The 12,624-nt window shown below is 42.4% G+C and overlaps 1 pseudogene; it reads left to right on the forward strand.

Moving 5' to 3' along the window:
- The first annotated feature begins 5,877 nt into the window (after nt 1-5,877).
- LOC112890331 lies at nt 5,878-7,409 on the forward strand (annotated as a pseudogene).
- Nucleotides 7,410-12,624: the final 5,215 nt, after the last annotated feature.

Consider the following 12,624-nt stretch of genomic DNA (forward strand, 5'->3'; position numbering starts at 1 on the left):
TGGTTAAAATAGGCAAATTGGTTCAGTAAATTCAGAAAACCACTTTTTTCAGGAAGCATTCCTTGAAAAAAATGGTTAAACAAATAACTTCACCAAAAACGCCCTAAATTACCGCTCAAATCAAACCTTGTTCTCCGAGAGCCGTGTCGTATCCAGCCCCCAAGCCTGGGAGCTAGATGAGTCACACATGATACACCTAATAGTCGGTAGCGCCAGCCTCCGAGCCTAGGCATTGGCCAAGTTACTGCTGAATCTTGAACTGTCGATGAAGCTGACTAGTTGGAGTCGATTCCAACTAGTTTGGTAGGCGAGACGAATAGTCGATGTAGCCACCAGTGTGTCACCAAGCACAGTCGTCTCCGACTAGTCTTACAGGCGAAACGAGTAGCTGAAGTAGTCGCCAGCGTGTCGCCGTGCAGTCTTCACGATGTCAAGTGGTCGCCGACTGTTGTTGATGAACCCAACTAGTCGAAATCGAATCCGACGAGTAGTCATTATAGTCTGCAACGTGTAGTCGAGCATTCTCGAGGAGTCAAAGTAGTCGTTGGCGATTGTTGATGAAGCCAACTAGTCGGAGTTGAATCCGACTCACCCAGCAGCACGGTCCAGATCAGGTCCCCTGCAAGGTAAACATAAAAGGATATTGTAACTGATATACATGAAACCATGTTGGAAGCAATGCCCTTGCAGTAAACCCAATGTATAACTAGTCGAAAACTAGTAAACGAAGTAATACTGAAAGTATGGGAGCGAGGCCCCTTTAGTAACATAGAATACTAGTCAAAAACTAGTAATCTGAGCGTTACTGGAAGTATGGGAGCAAAGCCCCTTCAGTAACATAGAATACTAGTCGAAAACTAGTAACTTGAGCGTTACTGGAAGTATGGGAGTGAGCCCCTTCAGTAAACTTGCACGAATACCAGTCGTGAACTAGTAAACAGAGTTGTATTGGAAATATGGGAGTGAGGCCCCTTCAGTAACATAGCATACTAGTCGGAAACTAGTAATCTGTTACTGGAAGTATGGGAGTGAGACCCCTTCAGCAAACTTGAACGTATACTAGTCCTGAACTAGTAGACGGAGTTGTACTGAAAGTATGGGAGCAAGGCCCCTTCAGTAACATAGCATACTAGTTGGAAACTAGTAATCAGAGCGTTACTGGAAGTATGGGAGCGAGGCTCCTTCAGTAAACTTGCACGGATACCAATCGTGAACTAGTAAACGGAGTTGTACTGGAAATATGAGAGTGAGGCCCCTTCAGTAACATAGCATACTAGTCGGAAACTAGTAGTCTGTTACTGGAAGTATGGGAGCGAGGCCCCTTCAGCAAACTTGCATGTATACTAGTCGTGAACCAGCAGATAGAGTTGTACTGAAAGTATGGAAGCAAGGCCCCTTTAGTAACATAGCATACTAGTTGGAAACTAGTAATAAGAGCATTACTGAAAATATGGGAGCGAAACCCCTTCAGTAAACTTGCACGGATACCAGTTGTGAACTAGTAAATGGAGTTGTATTGGAAATATGGGAGCGAGGCCCCTTCAGTAACACAGCATACTTGTCGGAAACTAGTAATTTTTTACTGAAAGTATGGGAGCGAGGCCCCTTCAGCAAACTTGCATGTATACTAGTAGTAAACCAGTAGATGGAGTTGTACTGGAAGTATGGGAGTAAGGCCCCTTCAGTAACATAGCATACTAGTCGAAAACTAGTAATCAGAGCGTTACTGGAAGTATGGGAGAGAGGCCCCTTCAGTAAACTTGCACGGATACCAGTCATGAACTAGTAAACGTAGTTGTACTGGAAATATGGGAGCGAGGCTCCCTCAGTAACATAGCATACTAGTCAGAAACCAGTAATCTGTTACTAGAAGTATGGGAGCGAGGTCCTTCAGCAAACTTGCACGTATACTAGTCGCGAACCAGTAGACAGAGTTGTATTGGGAGTATAGGAGTAAGGCCCCTTCAGTAACATAGCATACTAGTTGGAAACTAGTAATCAGAGTGTTACTGGAAGTATGGGAGCGAGGCTCCTTCAGTAAACTTGCACGGACACCAGTCGTGAACTAATAAACAAAGTTGTACTGGAAATATGAGAGTAAGGCCCCTTCAGTAATATAGCATACTAGTCAGAAAATAGTAATCTAAGCGTTACTAGAAGTATGGGAGCGAGGCCCCTTCAGTAAACTTGCATGGATATGAGTTGTGAACCTGTAAATGGAGTTATACTGGAAATATGGGAGCGAAGCCCCTTTAGTAACATAGAATACTAGTCAAAAACTAGTAATCTAAGCGTTACTGGAACTATGGGAGCGAGGCTCCTTCAGTAAACTTGCATGGATACCAGTCGTGAATCAGTAAACGGAGTTGTACTAGAAATATGGGAGCGAAGCACTTTTGTAACGTACAATACTAGTCGAAAACTAGCAATCTGTTACTGGAAGTATGGGAGCGAGGCCCCTTCAGCAAACTTGCGCGTAATACCGGTCGTAAACCAGTAGAACGGAGTTGTACTGGAAGTATGTGAAGGTGACTGGAAGTTAATTAGCAAGGAAGAAATAAATCTTGCTGGTAGTTTCGGTCGATTCCTTGGGCGGACCATGAGAATTCACATGTTGACTTACGAAAATGTCATGGTTGGCCCGAAGGGATTGATGACGAGGTCCTTCATGTGGGGTGATCAGTTCTATGGGCGGGCCAAGACAAGTCGTATGGTGCCATGCAAAGATGTCTCGGTTGGCCCAAAGGAGGTGATGACAAGGTCCTGCACTTGATCTTTATTAGGTCCTTGGGCGGGCCAAGACAAGCCGTATGTTGCCATGCGAAAATATCTCGGTTGGCCCAAAGGAAGTGACAATGCAATCCTGCACATGCGTTATTATGAAAGTAGTCGTTGTGCAAAGATTACTCGGCTAGCCCAAAGGAACTCCTTGGGCGGGCCAAAACAAGTCGTATGTTGCCATGCGAAGATGTCTCGGTGAGCTGGAAAGAATTCCTTGGGCGTGTCAAGATAGTTCGTACGGCGTTGAAATATGGATGAACGAACAAGCCCTATTTTGGGTAAACTCCTTGATCCCCTGTCCAAGTAGTTGAATGAATTCTTTAGGAAAAAACTCTGGTTTCGAGATAAAACTCAAGACAATGGTTAAAGAAATTCCCTAAAGATCTCCGTAAAACCTTATTGAATCGGGTCTCAGTCTTCACATGGGTAGCCACCTTGTTGCGCCCAGCCCCAGAGCGTAGAAACCAGACGAGCATGGATAGTTATCGATCTTGATTCGTGGGTAATTGCCGACGAAGCCGTGTTGCTTCTTGATGAAGCCGCGCTGGTTTGTTGATGAAACCTGACTAGTCGGAATCAATTCCAACTAGTCACTGGTGGTGTGATTCCCTCTCCTAACTAGCTGTGTAGTCAAAGTAGTCGTTGGCGGGTCACCGAGTGCCCTCGCGAGGGCGTCGTAGTCGTCGAGGAATCGAGGGTCCTGCCTTCTTGGAACGGTTCTAGGCCCGATAGGTTGTCGGGGTCGGTGGTGCGGAAAAGTAGGCTGGGATCGGGTAGCTTGGAGGACTCCATGCCCATCCAATGCCCGAGCCCGCCCGACCAAGTTGAAAGTGCACAAAGGTGGGCTGAGCCGGGTAACTTGGAGGACTCATGCCCTTCCAATGCCCGGGCCCGCCCGACCTAGTTGAAAATGCAGAGAGGTGGGCTGAGCCGGGTAGCTTGGAGGACTCATGCCCTTCCAATGCCTGGGCCCACCCGACCAAGTTGGAGGCGCAGAAAGGTGGGCTGAGCCGGGTAGCTTGGAGGACTCGTGCCCTTCCAATGCTTGGGACCGCCCGACCAAGTTGGAAACGCAGAAAGGTGGGCTGAGCCGGGTAGCTTGGAGCACTACTAGATTTTAGGGCTAATGCCATGGAACACATTGCAACAACATAAAATATGTTGCATTAGATAGGTGTTATTGCAACTATTTTGTAATTCCGTTGCAAATGATTGATGCAATTGCAACCATTTGAAATATGGTTGTGAGTAGCTGATAATTTTACAACATTTATTATCCGTTGTTATAATTTTTATTTTTGTTGCAATATATAAAGGTTATTGCCACCAAATTCAAAGTGGTTACGAGTAGTAAATGATATTGCTACGAATTTGTTGCATTGCATTAAATCCTCACGTGCATTGCAATACATTTATCTATATTGCAACAAAAAATTTAGTGGTTGCATGAAGATGATGCTATTGCCACCGATTATACTTTTTGGTATATGCTAATTTAATTTGTGGCAATAAATCATCGTATTGCAACAAGATATATTTCGCTGGCTCAATATGTAGGTGGACCCAAATAACCAGCACCTGGGCCCGCAAAGAAAAGAATAGATTGATCGGGACTTGTTCGATTTCATGATATCGATCTAGTATACTGCAGTGGCGCCGTGGTCGAGACGGGTGACACACGGAGAAGGGGCGACCAGGCAGCGCACCATCATGAGCAGAGCAGCTAGTGCGGCTGGCCGGCCGGCGGGCAAGAGTGCACCTAGCCGGTGTGGCTTTGCGGCTGCAGCTGATCAATTTGCCCTGCAGTAGATCGACTACGGACGTACTACCTGCAGGTGACTTTAGATTAGGTATTGTAAATTAAATATACTGCTTATATTATTACTGTTTACCGCATCAATGGACAGGATTGGAGATGGTGCCAAGACTATTTTTCTCTGTCGTTTGCAGTTTTCGTTAAACATTATAGCTTGAGCGGCAGCAGGAGAAAGGCAAAGGATAGACGTTGTTCGTCGTGTGCAGGTGAGTTTAGATTAGGAAGTAAATTAAATCTGCTGCAAACCTACTAGGACTATTTGTGTACTTTGTGTTAAATAAGTTGCTTTTTTAAATAGAATTGAGATGTAGTACTATAGGGTAAACATGACCAAACAAAAGTTCCGGCAGAGGGCCCTGGTTAAAGAGAACATCTAATTGGAAATTTGTACACACAATTTTTTTAGCTGCTTGTCCGATGACCAAAAAGTCAGAGGACACGATGTTGTCTCTTAGGGCCCCGCAGTGAAGATTTTATAGTAATTTTGCAAAAAATTCTTTTTTTTGTTTTTCTGGACAAAGCCCATTCTAGTTACCTGTTTCTACTACAGATTAATTTAATTGTGTGCCTTTTTCTTTGTCATAAATGTAGGCCATAGATCACTTTAATTTGTGTCACTTTCATTGAAAAAAGATTTGGAAGCATGTCGTTGCATGATTATAGGTCTTGGATGCGCCTGCCAGAATAAACAGAAGAGTGGCAGAAAGGATTTAAGAAATTTATATCATTTGTAGTTTCAATTTAATTAAAAACTTGCGCGACAGCAAGAGGAGGAAGGCAAAGGACCGCCGTTCGTCATGTGTTGGTGAGTTTAGATTAGGAAGTAAAATAAATCTGCTGCTAATTTAGCTAAATTTTTGTGCGTTGTGTTAAATAAAGTTGTTATTTTCCAACAGAAGTGAGATGTAGCGCAGATACAGTAGACATCAGTAGAGAATATCTAATAATTAGGAATTTATAAACACACAATTTCTCAAACTGCTTGTCTGTTGGCAAAGAATTCAAAGGGCTCTATGTATAAACACACATTTGTATTATAGATTTATTTAATTGAGTGCCTTTTTCATTGTTGTATATGCAGGCCATTGATCACTTTAATTAGTGTATCATTTTAATTGAAAAGATTGAGGGGCATGTCTTCGCGTGATGATAGGTCTTGGATGCGCCTACCACAACGAATAGAAGAGTGGCAAAAAGGATTCAAGAAATTTATAGAGGCTACATTTGCTGGTACATCTAAAGGAGAAACGGCACCCTGTCCATGTACGAGATGTCGTACAATGTCCTACCGAACAATTAAAGAAGTTAGAACTCATTTGATTTTTAGAGGGTTTTCTGAAAGTTTTATCCAAGGGGAAGGAGAAGAAAAGAATTCATTTGAGGGCATTAGTGAAGGGGTTGGCAATGACGGTGCAACAGGTGACTGTGATTCTATGAGGGATCTAGTTTCTTCACTAATCACTGGTGCAATACATGGAGACATCATGGGTAGTGAAACTGAAGAGCAGAATGAAAGTGCCAAGACATTCTTTAAATTATTAACAGAGGCGCGGAAGGAACTTTACCCAGGTTGCAAGGAGGCTACTAAGGTATCTTTCATTGTCAGGCTATTTCAGATAAAGTGCATGTTTGGTCTTAGTAACGGTGCATTAGAGGCCATGCTTCAGTTGTTCTCGCTTGTGCTTCCTGAAGGCCACTGTGTTCCGGACACTTTAGAGAAAGTGCAAAAGGTAGTCCGTAATCTTGGCCTGGACTATCAAAAGATACATGCATGCATCAATGATTGTGTTTTATTTCGGAAGGAATACGTTGACATGCATACATGTCCAACATGTGGTGAGTCTAGATGGCAAACGACTAATTCAAGTGAAAAGGAGGCGTCGAGTAGTGATGCTGCACCGAAGAAGTGTGTTCCACAGAAAATCTTGAGGTATTTTTTGGTTACTCCTTGTCTACAAAGGTTATACATGAGAGCGAGCACATCTAAATATATGCGTTGGCATAAGGAGGGACTGGTCCAAGATGGAAAAATGCGACACCCTGCTAACTCCATGGCATGGAAGCACGTGGATGAAAAGTATGAGGATTTTGCATTGGATCCTCATAATGTAAGGTTGGGTCTTGCATCTGATGGCTTTAATCCATTTGGGATGATGAATGGCCTGTGATCCTAATACCTTACAATTTGCCTCCTTGGTTGTGTTTGAAACAACCGTTCTGGATGATGTCAATGTTGATACTAGGGCCAAAATCTCCAGGCAACAACATAGATGTATATTTGCAGCCCCTAATCGATGAGCTATAAGTTCTTTGGGTAAAAGGTGTTGAGACATGGGATGCAAAGGTGAAAAAGAATTTCACTCTGCATGCAGTTCTACTTTGGACAATTAATGATTTTCCTGCATATGGCATGCTATCTGGCTGGAGCACAAAAGGCAAGTTTGCATGTCCATACTGCAATAAGGATACTGACTATTTATGGTTGAAATTTGGGTCCAAGCACTGCTACATGGGTCATCGCCGTTTTTTGCCAATGGGCCACAAGTGGCGCCGCAACAAGATTAGCTTCAACAACAAGGTGGAAACCAGGGAGGCTCCAGTACCGTTGACTGGTGAACAGGTGCTGCAGCAGTATGAAAGCTTTGAGCAAGTGACATTTGGGAACGCCTCAAAAAAGAGGAAGCAACGTGAGGAAGAAACCAGATGGCACAACTGGAGGAAGAAAAGTATTTTTTTTGAATTGCCGTACTGGGAAACATTGCTTGTAAGGCATAATTTGGATGTGATGCATATTGAAAAAAAACATTTGTGAGAGCGTACTAGGGACTTTGCTTGGCATGGCTGGTAAATCAAAGGATAGCGAAAAGGCTCGCCTTGACATGGAAGAATTGGGCATGAGAAAGGATCAACATCCTTTGGTGAAGAATGACAAGTACACTTTGCCTCCTGCATTGTACTCTCTGGGCCCGGATGAGAAGACATATTTATGTAAATTTCTTCAAGGTGTGAAGATGCCTGATGGTTATGCCTCTAATATCAAGAGATGCGTGGACATGACGAGGTGTAAGATTTCTGGACTTAAAACTCATGACTGTCACGTTATATTCCAAAAACTATTACCCATTGCAGTACGTAACATATTGCCAGAAGAGGTTGTTATCCCATTTATTGAGCTTAGTAGGTTCTTCAATGCAATATGTTCAAAGGAGTTGAGCACTGAAGAGTTAGATAAACTGAGCATTTCGATTAGAGAAACTCTTTGTCATCTTGAAATGATCTTCCCACCAGCTTTCTTTTATATCATGATGCATTTGCCGGTTCATCTTGCTGAAGAGGCTAAACTAGGAGGATCTGTATGCTATAGATGGATGTACCCAATTGAGAGGTATCTACGTACGCTTAAAGGCTATGTGCGGAACAAAGCGTACCCTGAAGGTTCAATAGTTGAGGGATATATCTTAGAGGAGTGCATGACATTTTGCTCTCGCTTATTGGAAGATGTTGTCACCAAGATGAACCGTCCAGAGAGACACAAAAGTGCCGCCGTAAATGAACCACCATCTAGTCTAAGCATATTTGGCAACATTGACTATACTAAGAAAGGATTTACCTTGGAGACCATTCCTAAGACATATGTGCAACGCATGAGGCACTAGATATTAACAAATTGTGATGAGGCCATTCCCTGGGTCAAGTAAGTTGTAATTTTAAGTTATTTATCTTTGCAGTATGCTATATATATGTTTTTCTATTAACTGATTGGTGCCATCTTATGTTTTAACTGTAGTGAGCATTTGAATATACTCGGGAAACAGTCAGTCAGAAATGTTGAGCAGCGTCATAAGGAGCAATTTGTAGGCTGGTTCGAGCGTACGGTGAGCTACAATTAATTATTTTCATCTCTTTTTGTAGTGCACATGTATACTAGCTAGTTGATGAACAAGAAAAAATTTACTGCTTGCAGATCAACATACTCTATGCAGAAGGAAAACCAAGTGATGGGATACATGCACTTTCTCAAGGACCAGACGACCGTGCACATGTTTTCAATAGATGCTTCATCAATGGTTTTTTGTTCCGAATAGCTCAAATAGAGAAGAACTGATACATAGAATAGTGGTGTTGTTGTGAGAGGCGATGGTAGTGCTGGTGACATCAACTGGTATGGTGTTGTTAAAAAAATTTATGCACTTGATTTTCCAACCCAAAAGGAAGTCATCCTGTTTGAATGTAACTGGTACGACGTACCTGCTACTAGAAGAGAAAAGGTAGAGGATTTAAAAGGGACCAGTATGGGATTATTGACATTGATGCATCTCGATTGCGATATCTAAATGACCCTTAAATTTTAGGCACACAAGCTGAGTAGGTGTTTTATGTGAAAGGTACCAAGAGACCAGATTTGTGCACTGTTATCACAATGAAGCCTAGAAATTTATTCGCCATGCTAGACTCAGTACATACAGATAACGAGGGAGAAATTGATGTTGACTCACTAGATGTCGGAGTGGAAGACATGATAGATTCATGCAGACATGCAGAGTTGACAAATTGGACTAGGTCGGGTATTGAAGGTGTTGCTGGTGATGCTTCTATTATTAAAAAGGCACATGCTGATTCTATACCTGTACCACCAGCTATTGACATAGCAGATGATGAAGAAGATGACACCTCCGACGACTATATTGATGATGGATATGTAGCACCAGTGAATTCTAACGTTGAAGGACCTGATTGTGCATTTTTCAGTGCATTTCTAAATGTAGCAGCAGAGAAGGAACTAGATATTTTTCAGTATTTTAGACCTTAGAGTATTTTATTTTTGCAATTTATCCATACCCTTGGACCTTCTGATTTTTAAATGTAGTAGCACAACTGGCTATGAGAATGAACTAGATATGTTATTTCAGACCTGATCAGAGTATTTTATTTTTGCAATTTATCAATGCCCCTGGTATATGTGCATCAAAGCATTATCACATGAAAAGTAAAAAGTTTAACAAACATGGTTTAACTGGCCGAAATTTCTAGTAAAAGGTTTGTCAATCAATAATATAATGAAGACATCATTTTGCACCACCTCTTTTTTTGAGAGGTCCCCTGATCTGTGGCTTGGGGGCTCTTCCCCTTGTGGAACTTATTGCTGATGGATGCACGTGGCTCATCAGACGAGGACGAGTCCACACAGAGTACCACCTTCTTCATTTTGGTGCGGACCTACATAGGGGATCTCGCGCATCGCCGGTGGGGATGCGGTGGATGCCAGAGGAGGAAGAAGGGATGCGGGGCAGGAAGGGGAAGGGGAAAGGATGCGGTGCCCAGGCGCAGGAAGGGGAAGGGGCCCATATACGTGGCACTTGCGCTGGTCCATCTTCATGTCACCAGCGCTGCTGGGTGCACAGCCACCACTTTAGTCCCACCTTGCTTGCTGAAGCTCCAGTTGCTCAGCTTAAAGGCTCGGGCGTGTATGCTGGTTTGAATTTACCTGACTAATTATAGCTTAGCCATCTCTCCTACTACCTAGCCCTATTGGCTGTCCTGGCTTTTTGGCTTTTTGGGCTATAGCATCGTTTTAAATTTATTTTCCTCAAAATTCTGACTATGTTTCATTTGTTTTGCTATACTTCTGTGTTTACGCATTTTTGTTACTATTTTATTTTCAACATAGTTCATAACAAATAAAAATTCCAACCCACTTATGATACATTAGTACAACTCGTTATATTTGTACAAGAATCAATATATTCCATGCTTACTTCATGGTCGAGCTAAATAGGGATGCCAAGCCATACCATTTTTCACTAATTTTTATTGAACACATAGTTCAACAAACTTGATCACTCTATTTTTTCAACCTTATTCACATAATAGCTAGGTACCTTTGATGGTACTTATGTTTTTGCACATATTTCAACAAACTTGATCACTCGAATCCAATTATTCTAATGTATATAATATTAAGAATCAAGATTGACTTGGTCAAACTTGCTCCCATCTTGGTGCACAAATTTAAAATAAATATTATACAAACATCTTTGCCTGACAAAGTATAAATATATTTTATAAGTAAACATGTTTCTGAGTAGATCCAATCTATTATGATTAGTCTTTATTCATTAAAGATTTAGATTAAGATCTACATGATTAGGCCCTTCAAACGAGTTAAATGATCCGGCAATACGTTTGATGCTTTACATTAATGTAAAGAGAGATTGTTCCAGAAATCTGTTGGTTTTTAGGCCTCTGTTTAGGTTGCTATTCTGTTATCTTTCATATTTGTTAGGCTTAACTACGCGTAGGATATTCTGGTTATATGGTGAAACCTTTAACCGTTGTAGATTGAATTAGCTTATTGATTACAGAGCAAGTTTATATTAGTATCATATATATGCACTTTGCTTAGATATACAGATCCGATCTGATACTGGGAGACAATCGGCTCTTTATAGCCGATATCAGGGATCACCTGATGAGCCGATCACGGCTTGGATTAACGTTTAAACGTGTCTGTGCATGCAGGAAACTAACTGAAACCACATCTACACCTTTCTGATTAGGTACAAGGTCAGGTGGCACGTCTAGCAAACCCAAACGCCAGGTCGTGTGCCTGATCCTGGGCCGTTGACCGAGGGACCGGAGGCCACCAGCAGTCCCGGGAGCCTCCCGGCTCCTCGTGTTGCCTGTCGCTGCTCGCCGGTGGGTTTCGACCGACAACACATGGGACCGAGATTTAAATCCCAACCGGTCCATCCCGCACTCTACTAGAGACGTAACCCACGGGATTCGAACTCTGGTTTCCATCTCGTACCCACGAGGGCTGACAAACTGAGCTGAGCCCCAGCCCGCTCCCAAACACATTTCTGATATAACCGAAACCTTATGAAAACTTGATAACTCATTCCAAATGTTGCAAATGTTCATATATTTATAATGCAAAATTTGACACGGTCAACCTTATTCACATAGCTAGGTACCTTTCATGCTACTTATGATTTTCCACATATTTGAACAAACTTGATCACTGGACAATGATTAAATCCAAATGCATATATTTATTGACAATCCAAATTTTTACTTGGCAGAACTTTATCCACATATCTTGGGTTGTGTTGATCGTACTTTTATTTTACACACATCCAAAATTCACATTATGATAACTTGATCTCACCATGGCACCATGCATGACCCGGCTGACAGGCCTAATCCCGCCAGGACTCTCATCGCTCCCCTCCAATTTCTTTTCCCACGTACTAATCCTCTAACAAAACCTTCTAAAAGGCCGGCCCCTAACTCCCGCACAACTACACGTACTCCCATCTAAATCTGGCCAGGCACAGAGGGGGGTGCGACAACAACGTATGGCGACTCCATCTGCTGGCGCCGCCACCGACGGGAGTCCTATTCCTGATGCCGCCGGGGACGAATCGGCACATGATATTGGTGCCGCCGGCGACAAAGGGACCAAGGGCGAACGTCGTCGTCCACCTTCTCAGGTCCATGGGATCAATGGTGACAACATAGCATCTTTTGATCCTCCCCATACCAGCAGGTACGCTATGATCTGGATCTGAAATCCTATAATTAGTTCTGCATCTGGACTCTCTGTTTATTTATGGGGAGATTCATGGATTTCAGATCCCTTCAAGAGCCAAACTAGGGGCAGACGTAGGGCATATAGATGCATGTAGTAGTACGAGTGTTTTTGGTTGCATGTATAGGTACTTGTTATCCTGTTCATGACAGGGCCGTCCATGGGAATTGAAAGAACTTTCCTTGCTCTTTCTCAATCAATCTCTTCTAATTGTTTTCTGGCCATATGCAAATCATCTCATATGCAAACCATCTCTGTTTTTTATTGCAAATATTTTCTGGCTGGTTATGTATAAATATTTTCTAGTCATTCATCTCATCTTATTTCATATATTTCTAATGGATGGTTTCTGGTCATCCTATACCTCTTATTGTTATTCTTTTCATCTTATTAGATATATTTGTAATAATTATTTTCCGGTCAGATTAGCTATATC

The sequence above is a fragment of the Panicum hallii genome, chromosome 4 (genome assembly GCF_002211085.1).
Source record: "Panicum hallii strain FIL2 chromosome 4, PHallii_v3.1, whole genome shotgun sequence".
Taxonomy (NCBI): Eukaryota; Viridiplantae; Streptophyta; class Magnoliopsida; order Poales; family Poaceae; genus Panicum; species Panicum hallii.